The sequence below is a fragment of the Lissotriton vulgaris genome, chromosome 3_1 (assembly GCF_964263255.1).
Source record: "Lissotriton vulgaris chromosome 3_1, aLisVul1.2, whole genome shotgun sequence".
In the NCBI taxonomy this organism is placed as follows: Eukaryota; Metazoa; Chordata; class Amphibia; order Caudata; family Salamandridae; genus Lissotriton; species Lissotriton vulgaris.
The window spans coordinates 553,967,964-553,987,332 of record NC_141689.1 but is presented as its reverse complement, the minus strand read 5'-3'; the positions used below and the strand labels follow the sequence as shown (position 1 = coordinate 553,987,332).

The window sequence follows — 19,369 nt, the reverse complement described above, 5'->3', positions numbered from 1 at the left end:
TGAGGGAGAGTCAAGTGTGAAAGATATAGGAGGTAAAGTCTCTCTCCAGGCTGGTTAGTGTAAATACCTGCCCGTTCCAGCGACCCTTTCTCATCTTGAAGGTAGTCACTGTGCCCTATTGGGCCACTAAATGTTGATGAGTTCCATCACTGCACCCTGGTTTAATGTAGAAAGTCTCATTCCCCTGCTTCCTCCGAGGCCCTACTGGGGTCCATTCGGGTGAGACTCCAGCACGTCACTCGCTTTCTGCACTTGTTTGAGGGCTATTCTGCAACTTGAAAGTATTTCTTCTTGTTTAGTGTTTTCTGTCCAACTTTGCCTCATGCTAGTTTGCACTGTGAGCTCGTTCGGCACAGCAGTTCTAGCTGGGTCTGATGGCGGCAAACCTTGCCACCTGGCAGACCTCATTCAGTGATTTGCTGGCCCAGTGTTTACATTGGGTCATCTCTTTTTGTTTGCTGTTCGAGTGGCAATCTATTTAGTATTGTTATCGTAGAGAAAGGAGGTGACCAGGTGAAAAGCTCATCGCTTTGTGGGTGTTCTAGTAGGGAAATCCTGAAAAATGTGCAAATCCTATCCATAGTGTCGGATTGGGCCTTCTCTTCACGCTGACTCGAAGATTGCTTTTTTGTCTTTAATATGCTGGTAGCAGACCAAAATGTCAGAGGGTAGCTTGGAGTTTAGATTGCCATGTCCTGCTCTGTGAACCCTGTTGATGCAGAGAGGGTCAGGTCCATGTTCCTCTAGAAGCATCTCTGCAAGGCCTTAAATGTATCCTTTAATATCCTTGACCAGAGGGACCCCTCTGATGCTTAGATTTCATTGTAGATACTGGTTTTCAAGGTCTTCTTGCTTTTCCTGGATGGCTATTAGTTGTAAATTCGCCATCACCATTTAGGAGCAGTATTCCTCTAGTTCCAGGGGTGCACTTATATTCTGTTGTCTCTTAGAAATAAACCCTGTTGCCCAGATCCCGGAGATCTTGTTTCAGTGCGGACAAGTTGTGCTTGAGATACATGCAGACCGCATCAAGCTCATTTTTTAGCTTAGTGAAAAATTGCACTATAAAGCTTTTAGTGGGTGTCTGATAATTGTGTACGGGAGTAGTGAGGTCCTGTTCTTGATCGTTGGAAGTCTACTTGTCTGATTTGGCGCTCGTTTCTGCTTTCTTGTTGGAGGGGGTCTATAGGAGGTCCTTGACTGTCCACTCACGTTTAGGTCTTGTGGTCCCCATGGTAGCGGCTTCCCCCTATTCTTTTATGCACACATGCCGGGACACCCTCTTGGTTCTGGGGCAAGGACCGTTTATGATGAACAACCAAGCTTCAGATATGTGGTTTCTATCCCTGTGCGATTGTACTTGTATAGGTTGGCATGTACACCTGTGTGGCTGCTGGACTTCACTCCATTGTTCTCAAGAGATGTGCATAGTCAAAGTGCAGTCAGAGTCCCACATGAGTGGTCACTGTCAACGTTGATGGCCAGTCTGTACTGGGGCGGCAGGTGGGGAAGGGAAGTTACTTGTGTATTGACCTCGAGTTGGACAGGTGCCACATTCTGGACAGCCAACCTCACCTGTGGGCAATATTTGTATAGTAAGCACTATGCCCTGTCTCTCACCTGAGGGTGTGGAAGCAATTCCCTGGAATGTCTGGTCACCTGTGTCTCCTCTTTCCAAGATGAAAATCTGGTCCCTGCACTCTAGAAGGAGGGGGAGGGGGGGGGGGGTCTCTGACATGATTAATTCCTTGGACAACTAATTATAGAGCAACAACGACGCTCTCCCTCCCAACCCTGGTTCTCTCCTGACCTGAGGGTGATGAAACTTGGCTGTAAAAAATTAGAACGAGCGTGGAGGGGTAGCTATAGCCCTGAGGCTAAAGCCGCTCTACGTCTGGCACAAAAAAATTACTATGCAGCCATTAAGGTAGCAAAAGGGAACTACTACGCAGGGCGTATTGCAAAAGCTGATAACAATAGCAGAGAGATTTTCGCTATTGTCAGGAGCTTTGTCACGCCCGTTGCTGACGCAGTTACTCTTCCATCCTCTGCGCAATGGTGCGAGGATCTGTCTACCTTTTTTATCAGCAAAATAGCGAGGATCCAGCAGGACCTTATAGCGGCTCTGCCGGCTGATTGTGCAGCGGCCGACGTGTGCTCTACACTATGCCCTTGCTCTGGACAACAGCTTGTGAGCTTCGTGCAAGTTGCTGAGTGTGCGATTTTGCCTTTTCTTCAATCCTTGAAATCGGGCTCTCCCGCCGATCCGTGTCCAGCTCGAGTGCTTTCGGAGGTGGCGGAAATGGTTTGCACCGAGGTCACGCAGATTGTTAATCTCTCCTTGGCCTCAGGTGAGGTGCCTTTAGGTTGGAAACGAGCCAAACTTCTGCCGCTTTTGAAAAAACCGGGACTGGACGCGACGGTACCTGGGAACTACCGTCCCATATCCCTTTTGCCAGCACTCACGAAAATCTGTGAGAAGGTGGTTCTTCAACAATTGTAGAACTTTGTTGAATCCTCCAATGCCCTTCACCCTGCCCAATCGGGCTTTAGAGCTACCTATAGCACTGAGACAGCGCTGGTGCAGATGACCGAGGCGATTCGGGACTGTTTGGACGGAGGCGGCAGAGCGGTCCTAATTTTATTGGACCTCTCTGCCGCATTCAATACCGTCCCCTACGAGCTCCTCCTCGCCAGGCTGTCTGCTATTGGTATCGGGGGAGTGGTGCTGGCTTGGCTGTCTTTGTTCCTTTCCGACAGGTCTCAGCAGGTTTGGATGCCTCCCCACGCATCTGAGCCCAAACCACTTCTTACGGGGGTCCCTCAGGGATCCACTCTTAGTCCCTTACTGTTCAATGTTTACATCACCCCCCTGGTTTATCTAGCGGAACAGTTTGGGGCTAAGATTATTGGGTATGCAGATGATACCCAACTGCTGTTTACCTGGCCAGACGATAAGTTGGATTCGTCGGCAGTACATCGGTGTTTGTCCTCTGTATTTCGCTGGCTAACCCAGGCCCAGCTGAAATGCAATGAGGACAAATCGGAGGTGCTTTTTTATGGCTCTTTCCCTCCCTTGTTTAAGAACACATTGTGGCCCCCCAACATTCCTAGCCCAAAAGAGATGGGGAGACCGGCAAAAAACCTTGGTATCTGGTTTGCAGAAGACCTGAGATTTGAGGATCATATAAAGAAGCGGACAGGCACTTGCTTTGCCACGCTGAAAATGCTCCGCAAATTTTTCCCTCTGCTCCCTAAAGAGGCTAAGGAGACTGTCGCCCGGGCGCTTATACTGGCAAGGCTGGATTACGCGAATGCTCTGTTCAGCGGCATTCCGGCCTACCTGGTGAAACGCCTGCAAATCATTCAGTATGCGGCTGTCCGTCTGATATTTAACATCCCTAGATGGAAGAGCGTACGCGCTGAGATGCGCACACTTCATTGGCTCCCGGTTGCGCAGCGCATCCTGTTCAAATCTCTGGTGCTCGCGTTCAGAGCTATTCATGATCAAGGCCCCGTGTATTTGAGAAAGAGATTCATTTGCTATGCCCCTGCACGTACCCTCAGATCATCCACTCTGTTTAAACTGTCCCTTCCCCGTTTTAAGCGAGCCAGGCTTGGCGACCAATCTATTTCCGTGTTTGTGGCTAGGGCCTGGAACGCTCTCCCTCTGCGCTCCACACAAACTGTGACCCTATTTAAGAAAAATCTCAAAACACATTTATTTAAGAGTTTAACTTAAGCTGCCTTTCTTGTTGCTCTGTTCCCTGTCTCTTCCCTTCGCGCCAGGATACTCTCAAGTAACGGAGCGCGCTATAAAATGGTTTATACATACATACATACATTGGAGCCACTGATGTCTTTCTTGCCTCAGTTGCCTTTCCCGTGGGAGTTGTCACCCTCTGCTGTATACAGGATGCTTTCACATACTATTTATCTTTCCGCAAACACAGAATGTTCTTAGTTGGTTCAGAGGGGCATTAAAAACGACTGCGGCTCGGGCAAGAACTCCAGGCTCAAAAGTCCTCATGGTGTTTGTAGCCATAGAAGTATCTGACTTCCTAAATTTTTTCAACAGTAAAGTTTATCGAACTCTAGAAATTCTGTAGAAACTCTGGTTATGCAACTGTAAGACCTTTGACTGGATTGCGAAATGAGCTAACTATTTAGCATCCAATTTCACTACTTCCCTAATCATATAGGTTATTACAGAATGCTGCCTGCATCTACTTGCAAAAGTTTGATCTAATGGCTCACTTCTTTATTCTCAATGATAACTGAGGTTGTGGGAGTGGTGGCATGCTTCTAATTGAGATTACGTTTGGATGCCCGTACTGTTGTAATCCTGGCTTTTCTAGAACAGTCTAACTAGTCAACCATCACTTTTTTCTTTGAACCACCTTTCCCTATACAGCATCCAAGGCCATATATTGGCCTAGGACAAATACTTTCTGTTGGAACGCAAGAGGCTGTATTACTGACGTTTTTTTTCTTCTGATTTTTGTTTTATTTTAGGCCTGCTAAGCGCTCACTACTCCTGTTAAAACTCTACATGAGACTTCTGCTCTCCCTTATTTAGTCTTTTGGATTCTCGCTTTCTATGAAACAGATACTGTTTAGTTGCTGCTGAAGGTGAAGGCAGCACCTTTGAGAAATGCAGCGTTTTAGAAATGTCAAGAAACCATTGTCTGCATGTGATACAATTGCCATAAACAAAACGGCAACAAAACAATAAATCTGTTTAAATGCATTAGAAAGCCACTCTTTCCAGCCTTTTGCTTGGTTGAAGGAATTAGGAACCTCATTGGCGCAGATCAACACTATGAAATATATTATACTTAAAATTATTGAACATGCCCAACCTCGCTTGACAAGTGAATGTGGTCTTGCTAGCTAAATAGCCGTGACCGTAAAGGGGAATGGTGGAAATCCGAAAGAAAGGGGGGCGGGGTGGACAAAGAAAAAAGGTATGTAGTGACAGCTATTGGAACAAACAAGCATTGGAAATGCAATAGGTCTCGCAGCATTAGAGTTAGTGCTTTTAGAATTGTTTATGGGTTTTTTTGTAAATCTTTAGCATTTTTGTTTCCTGTACCCAATGCAAAAGAATTTAAAAAAAAGCCATAAACATTTCTAAAAGCTCTAACTCAAATGCTCCGAGACCTATTGCACTGTGTGAGGGTGAGGGGTTGAGGGTGAGTGAGGGTGGGTGAGGGTGAGTGAGGGTGGGTGAGGGTGGGTGAGGGTGGGTGAGGGTGAGTGAGGGTGAGTGAGGGGTTGAGGGTGAGTGAGGGTGAGGGGTTGAGGGTGAGGGGTTGAGGGTGAGGGTGAGAGTGAGGGTGAGAGTGAGGGTGAGAGTGAGGGTGAGAGTGAGGGTGAGTGAGGGTGAGTGGTTGAGGGAGGGTGAGTGTGGGTGAGGGTGAGTGAGGGTGAGTGAGGGTGAGGAGTTGAGGGAGGGTGAGGGTGAGGGTGAGGCTGAGGTGTTGAGGGTGAGTGAGAGGTTGAGGGTGAAGGGTTGAGGGTGTGAGGGGTTGAGGGTGAGTGAGGGTGAGGGGGTGAGGGTGGGGGGGTGAGGGGGTGAGAAAGAAAGAAAAAGACTCATCAATTACCTAAATAAATGTCAACCGTGTTATTTCGGGAGACTCAAGCCATTTCAGACAGCTACCACGTATCTACAAAGAGAACGCGGTATTGAATGTAAAGTCCCCAAGTGCTCTACTCACATTGCCAATAAATAAAAAGAGAAAGAAAAGAAGAAACCTCGGGACATGGTGTTCATTATATGTCCATAAGGCCACTATACGTGGTATTAGTTATGCGTCCCCATGTGTACAACTTGCAGTGCAGATTAGAAGAGATTAGTAGCTCGAGAGTGAAAGTCAGGGACGCGTTGACACATACACGTTCCCTTTATACGGCTGATAATGCCGACTTAGACCTAGTATCCCGGGACACTGTCTAAATTTACGCGTTCCCGATTCTGTTGCTCGCCATATGATAAACAGCGAGACAGCGGGAGACCAAACCGGTGCTTACCCAATTCGTAGTGCGGACGACAGAGGATTTCCCCTTCCTTTCACAGGACTCGCAACTCGCCCAGCAGTCCTAACTTTATTTAGGCGCTCTCGCGTTAGCTCATCCCGAGCAGACACAAATGTAGGACCAACACTGGTCTCATGATAAAAATAAAAGCAGGACTAACATTGATTTTGCAACCAAACATTACGCACTACAGACCGAGAATGGTTATAGCAGAATTCAAAACGTATTAACTGCCTACACCCATTCAGGCTATCTTTTCACGGAAATAATTCTAAACAATTATAAGTAAAATTACGGAGTGGTTTCAAGTCCTATTTAAAGAGCCCACCTCTTTATTTCCATACAACTAGCGATTGGTTAGGTTTCACAGTAGGGGCGAGCGGGCGGGCAGAGAGAGTGAGGGGGCGGAGCGGGGGTGTGGGAGGAGTGCGGGAACAGACGGGAGGGGAGGAGAGTAGGAGGAGGAGTAGGGGAGGCACGGCCTAGCGGCCGTGCAATCAAGAAGTGAGGGGGCGGGAGAGTAGGCAAGGCAGGCGGCTGGGGCCATGTGCACGCGCTTTTAAGCTCAATGCGCATGCGCATTGAGCTTAAAAGTCACGGGCACTGCAAGGAATCACCACGATTCCTTGCAAGTTGGATAAAGAGTCGATGAGCCCCCATAGTCTCGCTTGCTCGATGCGCATCGACAGGCGAGACCTAAAAAGACATACACGGTGTATTAAGGGAGCATGGGAAAGGTGGTCAGAGTCCGGCCGTTTGCATTTATCCGTCATCCGTCTGAATAAGATCACGGTCAGTGTGGATTAGGCACAGGATTTGAAGGTACGTCTGATATGTCAATTCCTGGAATTAGTCTGAGAGGTAGCAAATACATGGTCCCAATGTCTTTGCAAATGATGGCAGCCTATTTGTCGCTACTGCCGTTAGTTTTCCCATCCCCAGCAATACCCAGGGTTTATAAATCCAGTCTCTAAAAGTTGCGAGGGTGTCTGTGCCCCAACTCGGTAGTAAGAGCTGCTTTGCAGCTCCTAGTGCTAAGTCAATAGTTTGCCCACCATGTGTTCGTAAGGGATATGTCTATCAATTCGAGAGTCCAAGCTGGACATACCTTGGAAAGCGGGGAATAACAGTGTCATATGTCATTCACATCATCAAGAACCTCTTGCTAAAAGAATTTTTTTTAGTACACTGCCATAAAATATGAAACCGGTTGCTCGTCTGTTCGCAATGCTGCCAACATGCAAGGGCTTGTCAGAGGTGCGTGTAAGGAGCCACCTCACAAATGGTGGGAGTGGTATACCGGCATGGAGACGGATTGAGGGTTAGGACACCCAGTGATTTAGGATTATATATTGCCAATGGGCTTTTTCGTGGGAGACCATAAGCCAATTGAAGCTGGGAAAACTCCATAAAGCCATCAGCATCAAAAAGAGCTCTCACTCTCTTACAGTTGGTCTATTGCCAGACATTGTATAGTGAACCGTGCACTACACAGGGGAAATCCGGGTTCCCCAATATAGGTGTGTGGGGGAAATAGGAATGGATAGGCCATAAGGAAGTAGTACCCTGTCCCATACACCCATGGAGGCACGGAGAATTGGTGAGGCATGTACCCTGGGTGGTCGATATGCCCTTGGTAACAATGACATTCCATATGCATGCATGCCTGCCACAGCCTGATCCATGAGATACCAGGTTTTGTGCAGGGGCGGGACCCTCCACCATATATCGCATTTGTGCTGCGCAGTAGTAACTTGAAAATGGGGGACCCCCAGCCTGCCTGCTTCCGAAGGCAAGTATGCCTGTGCCTTTGCCATCCTTGCTTTCTTCCCATCCCACAGGAACTCCAAAATAAGGTTTTGCCGTACCTCTAACGCATGCACACGTTCGGTAAAAGCATCATCCTCACAACTGGCAAGCAGTCCAACAAGAGGCCCTATCCCCAGCAGCGAGGGTTGTCTCCATCGGTGCGATACATTTACGTTCTGCCGTAGCGGTCGTGGTAGGGTGCATCTGCATCAATCAATCAATCATTTGTAAAGCGCACTACATACCCGCAAGGGTCTCAAGGCGCTGGGGGTCGGGGGGGGGGGCTACTGATAGAACAGCCAGACTTGAGTATGCCCCTCATGGGCGTCCACAGAAATGTTTCTGGGGGGGACATTTATTTATTTATTTATTTATTTTGAAAACCTTTATTTTAGCATTCAGTAGAAATACAAGCATGGACCTACAACCGCGGGGGCCGGCCGCTAGACAAATTAAAATTCGTTGATATCACAATACGACACAGCTCATCAGCCGACAACCCAAAGGTCCGGCAGCGATTCAGAGTAAAGCTTGTATTGGAATGCATAGCCGGAGTTCAGGATAAGACAGAGGTTTCATTTTTATATTATATAAGAGAGGATCAGGTGCCATACACTCAAACAGGAGAAGCGGGGGGCAGGGTAAAAACAGGATATACATGTATGACCACTATAATGGGGATTTGGCGCCAGAGCATATAGGTCGGTACAAAAGAACACACAATATACATTTCCATGTTGCGCCAATTCTCGAGGCCTGCCCGCCCACAAATCAAGATATCATAAAAGCGAAAGCACGAAGTACAAGCATACGATAAGAATCCGAATGATTCGTAGTTATACTGACCATTCAAGAAGAAAGAGAAAGAAGGAAGGCCATAGAAAATAAAAAAGGCAAAATAAAAAAAAACCTTCAGCCTCCCACCCTGCACCCCTGCAAATGGCTACAGCCTGACCCCACTAGCAGCGTGCCTGTCGCCCCTAACAACTAAAACCCCAAAGGTAGGAAAAAGAAGAGCGGAGGAGGGCATATCCATGTGGGCTCCCAGCCCCTTTAAGACCCCCCGCCTGAAACAGCCACCCCCTATCAGTAAAAGATAACCTTATGACAGCAATGTAGAGAAATTAGAGGGTACCGTGAGACACGGCACAGCCTCTTAGAGCAAACAGTTGCAGGTCCAACACTTGTAAAAGCCATGCCAACCCATACCGATCCAGCCGATCTTAACCTTGGCCCTTCCGAACAAAAACACGAACCCCTTCCAGCGAGACCCAGAGGCACTCAAAGAAGCAATAAAGAAGAGAAGAGTCAGCAAAAATCAGCCCATGGCTACCAGCAGGCAGTGAGTCCTCGGGACCGTAGATGCAGACTAACTCTCCCTCCGAGATGAACAGTCCCAATGTGTCTTGAACAGGAGTCGTAGCGTCGCCAGGAAAGGAGAAGATGACCACAAAAGAGATGGAAAGTCACAGACAAAAGTCTCCGGGAGGGGAACGCCTGACGATACCTCCCAAGCCGGCAGTGGTGAAAAGTTCAACAATACCATGCCATCCTCTGGAACACCGTCCACCAGGGCACCATCCGATGATTCCAGTACTCGTTTCTTCACGGGGTCCTCGCACGGAGTCAAAATGGCTGCGTTTTGAATGGCTGCGGAATCCCGTTTCAACAATAATGCCGGGCCCGGTTCCACCAGGAGAATTTCAGATAGGCGCGAGTCCAACTTGCTCAGCAAAGAATCCACATGTGAGCGGAATGCCCAAAGTTCTGCCAGTATTAACCGCAGCGATGGCTCATGCACCGTTCGATCCATAATCTTGTGCTCGGTATCAATCACTATCACCTCCCCGGGTGATTCCGGCACCCACGGGGGGAAAGACAGGATCTCGAACGTGCAAATGCGAAGGGTGACCAGTCTTTGTTCGCAACCACGGTCAACCCAGTTAAGGCCGCAGGCCAGTGATCCCGAACCACCGAACCCCGGCGGGAGCAAACCGGGGCCGCGGGACGGGGGCCCGCAGCCAGCAGCACGCAGACTCACTCCTCCGTCGATACTGAGCAATGAAGATGACCGCCGCCAAATCCGGGCTGAAACAAAGCCTCCACTCCAGTCGACCGGGCCCAGCCTGAGTCTCCTGGCCGATGTTGTTGCACTACAGCCCGGCTGTGAAAGTACTCCAGGCCCCGGCTTCACCGCTGGAGCAGGCTGCAAACTTACACTCGATGTAACTCCGTCAAACAAGCTGATAAAAGTTTCCGGATTTCACCATCGGAGTGCGGGACAGTTCATGCACACAGAGACTAGGCGTTAAGTCAGGATAACATGCAGGATATCGCTGCGGGTTACGAGGGTCGATGGATCCGGGAGCCTAAGCAGCCATCTTGCTTGCTGACGTAGCTCCCCCGGGGGACACATTTTTAACTTCATCACCATCCCTCTTGCACCCTTCTCCCCTCTGCCTTACACCCTTTTCGCCCTCCCCCTTGCACCCTTCTCCCCCTCTCACCCTACTCCACCTCACCCTACTCCACCTTTGCCTTGAACCATTCTCCCCTCTGCCTTGCACCCTTCTCTGCCTTGCGCCCTTCTCCCCTCTGCCTTGCGCCCTTCTCCCCTCTGCCTTGCGCCCTTCTCCCCTCTGCCTTGCGCCCTTCTCCCCTCTGCCTTGCGCCCTTCTCCCCTCTGCCTTGCGCCCTAGACCCACAGCCCAGCTGTGCTCTCTCTAAATTCAATACCATGTACTTTAGGTACATTACCAATTGGGAATTGGGTCACCTTATGAGCCCCTGTACAGTGTACTATAGGTACCCAGGGCATAGGTGCATCCAAGGCCTACCAGGGGCTGCAGCATATCTTTTGCCACCCCTGGCTGGCCATCCAAACTGACACAACTGGCTGATCACTCAGCTGGGGCAAGGCCGTGTAATCACCCCTTGCTTAGATATAGTATTCTTATATCTAACCTTCTATCTAGACCCATATACACCTATAAGTCACTCCTATGGCAGGCCTTAACAATCCTGGAGGCAGAGTGCTTGGTTTTATGTGAGATGAGGCTCTAGCATGAGCTGAGCCTGTCTGCAGCTTTCGGAACCATGTCCTTATAGCTGGTCTAGGATATAGCCATACCATATACTCTTAAGTGCATTATGAACCTCTCGGTTAAATGCTAACTCTGGTTTGGCTTTATCAAAACATGTCGTGTAAGGTGTCATACGCTTTGGAATACTACCCCCTCGCCAGTTCTGGCGACAGGGGTAGCATTCCACCCTTCTAGAGGGAGAAGACCTATTGTTCCTACTAATCCCGGTTAAAGTTAACCAGAGGCTCAGCATCACAAAATGGATGCTGCTGCCACAGACTCAAGTCTGACCTCCTGCTGCTGGGAGTCCTTCCAGCGAGGGAGGCTTGGACAATAGGTTTCCTGTCTTGGGAGGTGCTAGCACCACCTCAGACAGGCTCTAGTGTATTGGGACAGGGAGGGCTGAATGAAATGAGACACGAGTTCAAACCGGTGCTGGGGCACTCCAGCCCCATCTCTGGCGCGAAACTGGACAAAGGGAAAGGGGTGTAACCACGCCCTTCCCTGGTCCCACCCATAGGAGGGACCTAGCAGGTAATCCAGCCCCTAGATTTGGTATATACGTAGGAGCTGAGTCCCAAGACTTTAGATTAATCCTGACTGAAACTTGAAACGAAACTCTGGACCTTCGACGTTCTACTTGAAGATAGAAGACTGAAGAATCTCCCTTGTGGTCCAGGAGTGACCACCCTGCCCAAGCAGGCACCATCAAGCGATCAACAGTTTGCTTTGTCGTCGCTCCTGCCAGAGCCCGAACACAGAGCCTGACAAGACCCGGACTTCCAGACTTCCTTCAGCCCGAGCCACAGCAAAGCTGAGACCCGTGGAGGCGACGCGAGACGTGGGACTGGCCATCTTGGAAAGCCAGCGAATTGCTTTCCGTGCAACTTCTGAGGCACCCTCGAAGTTGTGCACTGGGGATTGAGAAGCCCCAGCCCCGAGCATCATCTGCACCAAAGATAATCCCTCCACACTCCTAGAGTGCTGCGTGGGGCCCTTTTGCATTTTTCTGCTCGACGCGTCTGTCCGGTCACTTGCCCGTTGGCTAGTGGCCTCTGTGACGGCAAAACCTTGAATCTACACTGCTGGTCTGGTTGCTCCAGACTGGCCCTTGCTTCCCTGAAAAGGAGAAGCCCATCAGACCTTGCTGGTCTGATTAAGAAGCCATCTTCGATTCCAGCGTGGGTTGCCTTAGGCAAGACTTGTTGACTCCAATCCGGAAGCGGACACCGCCGACAGCGAGATCCTTCGTGAGACAGTTCGTGCCCAGCGCCCGGTCGTTGTCGACACCTCCTGGGCCACGTGGCTGCAGAGACCAGCTTCACGACATCACCTGATTGCTTCGCGACATCGCCTGGTTCCTTCCTGGTCACTGGCTAGTGACCCAGACTCTGTCCCCTCTGCTTTCAGGTACTCTTCATCCTTGATCCGCCCTTGGATCCAACCGGACACTTCTCTCTTGATCGCCTGCAGAATCTTTCTTCAAGGCTCCATAGGATTCAGCGGCGAAACCCGACACACTTTGACACCTATGCACCCGCTTCCTGTGGATGAGGTAACACGAGTACTCCGGTGCTCCTGTGGGTATTGACTATCCTAGTATCTAAGTTTCAAGTAGCTTTCTCCTAGTCCATCCGGAAGTGACCTAAAAGAACTAGTTTCCAATTCTTTCGTTCCCATTCTAACTCTATGGTAACTTGCTTGTGTGTAAAGACTCTGCACACACCTCCCGTGGGCCTCCTACTTCCTATCCTTTGGTAGTAAAGTGTAGCCCCAGCGATTCCCTAGGCCCTAGGCCTATCCTTTGTTCGTGACGTGGTTCTTATACCACTATTTTAGTATATGGTTTGACGTGCCCCTAGGGTGCTACTGTATATTGTGCAACTTATTGTATGATAATTAAGTATCTTGTTATGTGCTTGTGCCTCTGACCTCAAAGAGTTCAGAGGGGTTGTGTTAGAAATAAATACATATATATTTTATATATAACCTGTGTGGTGTCCTTTCATTTGGTATTAAAGGGGTTACATATGGTAAAACAGCTGGCTTCACATGCCCTCTTGAGTTTAGCCTAAGACTGCTTTATCCATGCTACCACTAGGATAGCTGGTCTATAAGGTTGACTTTACAACCATCACCATAAGGGTTGTTTGGACTGATACAGGGTGCCCACTAGAATAGTGGACATCACATATCATATCGGGCCAACTTCTCACATCCACCATATATCGCATTTGTGCTGCGCAGTAGTAACTTGAAAATGGGGGACCCCCAGCTTGCCTGCTTCCGAAGGCAAGTATGCCTGTGCCTTTGCCATCCTTGCTTTCTTCCCATCCCACAGGAACTCCAAAATAAGGTTTTGCAGTTCCTCTAACGCATGCACACGTTCGGTAAAAGCATCATCCTAACAACTGGCAAGCAGTCCAACAAGAAGCCCTATCCCCTCCACTTACGGCAGCGAGGGTTGTCTCCCTCTGCCTTGCACCCTTCTCCCCCTCTGCCTTGCACCCTTCTCCCCCTCTGCCTTGCACCCTTCTCCCCCTCTGCCTTGCACCCTTCTCCCCCTCTGCCTTGCACCCTTCTCCCCCTCTGCCTTGCACCCTTCTCCCAGTCTGCCTTGCACCCTTCTCCCCCTCTGCCTTGCACCCTTCTCCCCCTCTGCCTTGCACCCTTCTCCCCCTCTGCCTTGCACCCTTCTTCCCCTCTGCCTTGCACCCTTCTTCCCCTCTGCCTTGCACCCTTCTTCCCCTCTGCCTTGCACCCTTCTCCCCCTCTGCCTTGCACCCTTCTCCCCCTCTGCCTTGCACCCTTCCCCCCCTCTGCCTTGCACCCTTCTCCCCCTCCGCCTTGCACCCTTCCCACCCAATGGAGGGGGCTGCCACCTGGAACAATGGCACCATTTCAAAAGCATGAGGGACTAGGGCCGGCCCTGACTGGGCCCACACTGGACGCACTGGCGATCCAGGGGGGCCCCCTCCTTGCGGATGCGCATGATCATCCAGAAGGTCAGCCGGTCATGGTTCTGTCTTCTTGGTTCTGTCGTAGGCTCAGTGGGAGGGTGTTCCATGTCTTGGCGGCGAGGTGGGAGAAGGAGCTCCCAACGGTGGTTGTTCTACGGATGCGCGGGACGGTGGTGGAGTAACAGGTCCGCAGAGCGTAGCTGGAGGTTGGGGAATGTAGAAGGAGAGCCGGATGTTTAGGTATGCTGGGCCAGGCTTGTTGAGTGCCTTGTGTGCGTGGATGAGGAGCTTGAAGGATATCCTCTTGTTGACGGGGAGCCAGTGCAGGTTTCTCGGTTGGGGGTGATGTGGCTGTGGCGTGGCTGTGGCGTGGTACGTCGAGGATCAGATGTGCTGAGGAGTTTTGGATGCGTTGTAGTCGTTTGATGAGCTTGATCGGGGCTCCCGCGTAGAGGGCATTTCCGCCGTCGAGTCTGCTGCTGACGAGGGCCTGGGTGACTGTCTTTTTTGTATCTGTTGGGATCCATCTGTAGATCTTGCGGAGCATGCGGAGGGTGTTGAAGCAGGTGGAGGAGACGGCGTTGACTTGCTTGGTCATAGAGAGCGTTGAGTCGAGGATGATTCCCAGGTTGCGTGCGTGGCAGGTGGGTTTATGGGCTGCCCCCAGTGCCGTCGGCCACCAGGAGTCGAGGATGAGGACCTCCGTTGTGTCAGAGTTCAGCTTCAGACTGCTGGTCTTCATCCAGTCGGCGACTGCCTTCGTTTCTTCGTGGAGATTGGCTTTGGCGGTGATGGGGTCCTTGGTGAAGGAGAGGATCAGCTGAGTGTCGTCGGCGTGGGAGATTGTTGAGGTCCTGCTGTCGGGCTACGTGTGCGAGCGGGGCCATGTAAATCTTGAACAGCGGCACACTGAGGGAAGATCCCTGGGGTACGTCGCAGATGATCTCGGAGGCTTTGGAACAGAATGGGGGGAGGCGGCGGACACTCTGGGTTCTGCCGGAGAGGAAGGAAGTGGTCCAATCCAGAGCCTTGTCTCGGATCCCTGCGGCGTGGAGGCATGTGCGTAGTGTGCAGTGGCAGACGGTGTCGAAGGTGGCAGAGAGGTCTAGGAGGAGGAGTGCTGCGGTCTCGCCGTTGTCCAGCAGGGTCCTGATATCATTGGTGGCGGCAATGAGGGCAGTCTCGGTGCTGTGGTTGCTTCGGAACCCTGACTGGGAAGGGTCCAGGATTCTGTTTTCTTTGAGGTTTTGGGTTAGCTGTCTGACGGTTTTCTCGATGACCTTGGCCGGGAAGGGGAGCAGAGAGTTGGGCCGGAAGTTCTTGAGGTCTCTTGGGTCTGCCTTAGGTTTTTTTAGTAGGGCGTTGATCTCTGCATGTTTCCAGATCTCTGGGAAGGTCGTTTTCTCGAGGGAGAGATTGATGACGTTGCGCAGGTGGGAAGCAATGGAGCTGTTTGCTCTGTTGAAGACGTGGTGCAGGAATGGGTCTGACGGACAGCCGGAGTGGATTGTGCACATGGTCTTGATGGTGTCATCGATGCTCACGCTGGCCCAGGCTAGCAGGGGGTCGTGGTCGATGGTGTGCAGAGGGTCTGTTGTGTTGCTGTCTGTTTGGGCTGTCTGGGTGTTGAAGCTGTCGTGGATGTCTGCTATCTTGCGGTGGAAGAAGGTGGCGAGGGAGTCGACAGCGGGATGTCGTTGGTGTTTGAGAGTTCCTTCACGATGTTGAAGAGCTTCTTGCTATTGTGTGAGTTGTTGTCGAGGCGGTCTTTGAAGGATGTCCTCTTGGCCGCCCTGATGAGGTGGTGGTGGTTGGGGATGGCGTCCTTGTGTGTTGCGTGGCTGTCCGGAGTTTGTTCACTATGCCATTTCTTCTCTAGTTTCCGGCAGGCTTGCTTGGAGGCTAGGAGTTCTGGGGTGAACCTGCTGGCCCTCTTGCTGGTGTCTCTGTGGGGGTGTTTCTTCAGCATGTTGAGGGTGTTGGCGCAGTCCTCGATCCAGCGTCTGAGGCTGTGGGCAGCGTCTTCGGTGTTTGGGTGTTGGGCGGGTGGGCTGAAAGTGAGGTTTGCGTGTAGTTGGTCTTCGGTGATTTTGCTCCAGCAGCGGCCGGTGATCTGTTGGGCGCGGTGGTGTGTGGTGGGCTTCTGGAAGGTGAAGTGAATGCAGCGGTGGTCGGTTCAGAGGAGTTTGGTGGTGTGGCTGACTGAGACTTGCGGGCTGGAGGAGAAGACTGGGTCACGCATGTGGCCGGCGGAGTGGGTGGGCGTTGTGACGAGTTGCTTCAGTCCGAGATTGGCTAGGTTATCGATCAGGGTTGTCGAGTTGTTGTTGTTGTTGTTGTTCTCAAGGTGAAAGTTCAGGTCTCAGTGGAGGATGTAGTCGGTGGAGGTCAGAGCGTGCGTGCTGATCAAGTCGGCAATGGAGTCGCTGAACTGGGGGCAGGTTCCGTGAGGTCGGTAGACAAGGGTGCCTCTGAGGGCGGAGTTAGGGTCTGTGTGGATCTGGAAATGCATGTGTTCGGCGGTGCTGAGCGCGTCGTCGGTGCTAGTCGAGACCCTCATGCTGTTCTTGTGGACAATGGCGATTCCCCCTCCATTGGTGCGGTCTATGCGGGTGATCTTGTAGCCGTCTGGGATGGCTATGACAATGTCTGGTGAGGAGGAGTCGTTAAACTAGGTCTCTGTCAGGAACGCGACGTCCGAGGATGTTGTGTCAAGCAGGTCCCAGAGCTCGACTGCATGCTTGCGTGCGGAGTGGGTGTTCAGTAGTCTGCATCGGAGGTGGTTGGGGTCTTTCTTGGCAGGTGGTTCGTTTGCTCTGAGGCTGGTGTAGCTGCAGTTCCGGCAGGAGAAGGGGCGTGTGTGCGTTTCGGGGCGGCCTTGAAGCAGGTGTGGTTCCGTCCGGAGTTGAGAGCGTGCAGAGTGCTGGTGTCATAGTGGCGGCGGTCGTCGTGGCGGGTGCGGGGGCCAGGGGTTCTGGGCGCGGTTCAGGCACGGACGGGCGCAGACGGACTTGCCTTAGGAGCACCGGCTGGCATGTATGGGGAGGTGGGAGGGAGGAGCAGCTGGGAGGCGTGGCAGCGAATGGGCAATGGGCCGTCAGAGGGGCGGAGACGCAGCGGCGAGGGCGGTGAAGGACAACGAAGGTAACCGAAGGAAAAAGGGGAACAACATCGAGGGAAAACGAGTGGAACAGAAGGTGAAAGGAGCACAAAAACGAGGGGGAAGAAGGCAAAAGGGCACAGAAATACCAGAAAAACGAGTGATCCAGAGGCAAAATACAGAAAACAAATACAGGGGCAACTAAGAACAGAAGGCTGAACGGGCAGAGAGGCACGGGGGCAGTGAGGGGAACAGAAGGGAAAACCGGGCTGAGACACGGGGCAGAGAGGTGTACCGAAGGAAACTCCGGGCAGAGAGAGTACGGGGACAGCGAGGGGGAACAGAGGGAAGAAAAAGGGACACGGACCACGTACGGGCAGTGGGGGGAAGACCAACAACAGCAGTCACAGACACAACAATAAAAATACAGGCAATACAATAAAAGCAATAAAGCGGAGGATGAACAAATCTACCTACGGCCTACCACTGGCCACCAGGGATGAGGCGCAGGTGGTAGCCTGCGGGTGGTGGGGGGCCTCGAACTTCCTCCACAGCGGCAGCTGGGGCAGGGAGACACAGGCGGTGCTGTGCGGAGGGGGAGCGACCTACCTGGTGGGGTAAAGGCTCGCTCTGTAGGCCTAGATATTTTACTCCTTTGAATGCCCAAGAAAACTAAAAATCTGCCTCCAATGGGGCCCGTACTGTCTCAGGGATGATAACATTTACTATAGATGATTTTTGAAGATTGGTTTTAAAGGCGAAAGCTCCCCAAATATTGTCTGCAGTTGGAGAGGTGTGGCGATTCGATAAGATAAGCAAGACGTCCTATGCGTAAATCACAATTTTGTGTTCTCTGATATCTACGGACCCGTTTAGCAATAGGTTCCTTATATAAAGCAAACAAAATTGAACTCGAATATGGTCATAATAACTGTGTCTCCGGTTTAATCTGGCAAATCACTCTTCTGTCTGCACTAGGTGTCATCGATCTGGCAGTCTGACTGGACATGCTGCTTTAAAACTGGTACCTCAGAGCTAACTTAGCAGATTATGTCCTTTCCGCTTCTTGCACTACATAAACTTGAATTTACAATTTCAACCACATCGTAGTTTTAATGGTATTTATCAAGTTGTATATTGTAACATCCTACTACTAGTGAGGAAATTACTACTTGTCTCTTGGGCTGCGAAGGATGTTGACGGGTACTCTGGATAGGGATATTGGCTCTCTGATGATTGGTGGACTGCCACCAGCCCACTCACTAGAGCCTACTTGTCCTTGTTTTCATCCTGTCCTCCGAGACTTCAACTCCCGGGAATGCATTCAGAGTTAAACTAGTGAAAGTCGTCCCCATAAAACAGCCAGGTGATGTGGAATTATCAATGGAAATTTGTAGTGTAACACAGATTGTGCCACTAAATCCCCATGCACTATGGGACAATTCTGAATTCCATGGTAAATCTGCATCTGGAAAGTAAGTATATTTGCGATATTGGTCATTTCAGTTTCGAGATGACCACCATCCCATGTATCAATGCACTTGAAATGAAGAATGACCATTAGATTTTCAACTTGATTATTTTTATAGTGATTTATATTTGATCACAGACTGGTTGAACCGACCTGTTAATTGTTGCCACCATGACCTAATGTAGTGTAGTTTTTGTCTTAGTCTTTCATTGATGGAGAACTCCCTATTTCGCGTAGATAGACTGCGGCATTTTCTTCCTGTTAATGTCTTTTCCCCGTCCCCTAAAATTACTTGTGTGATGCGTATAAAGAATGATTCCTTACTCCAGTTTCCTAAGGTAGTTTACCCTCCTTGCTTTGCCTAATAGTAGTACCCCCTTTGTAACTGTTCAGGAATATTGTTCCCAAATAAATCTTCTCTTTATGGACGGGTGTTTTTTCTTCATATTTAGCCCATTTGTATCCAAACAAGTTTAGGGATAAAACTACTTTATGCGCTTTACTTTTGCAGATGTTAGTTTATACAAATTCCCCTTTTACTAAACTAGTTTTTTTTTCCATTTTTATTTAATTATTTAATTGTGCTTCTGCATCCTTGCTTTCCCAGAACTTTACTAAAAGTTAACTTGAATTTGCTGCTCATACTATCAAAAAGGAAATCAATATTTATGTTAAAGATTTGGTGTGCATATACAGTCGCCTGTATGATGATGATTTGGTAGTCCAGCTGTATGTGGATTTCTAACAAATTCAAATTTTATAAACTAGCCTAGAATTTTTTTTTAGATGCTTGTGCTCTCAGCACAGACGTGTTGCCCCCTTTCGAGTTACCCACAAAATCCAATAACCAGTACGAATTTTTCTTAAAAAGGAAAGTTTACAAATACAATCTCAGATCAATATC

The 19,369-nt window shown here is 50.2% G+C and overlaps 1 protein-coding gene across 2 annotated transcripts in view; it reads left to right on the top strand.

The window, feature by feature from the left end:
- DHFR (dihydrofolate reductase) overlaps nucleotides 1-19,369 on the top strand; it is a 236,108-nt gene that overhangs the window by 171,061 nt on the left and 45,678 nt on the right. The window lies entirely within an intron of this gene.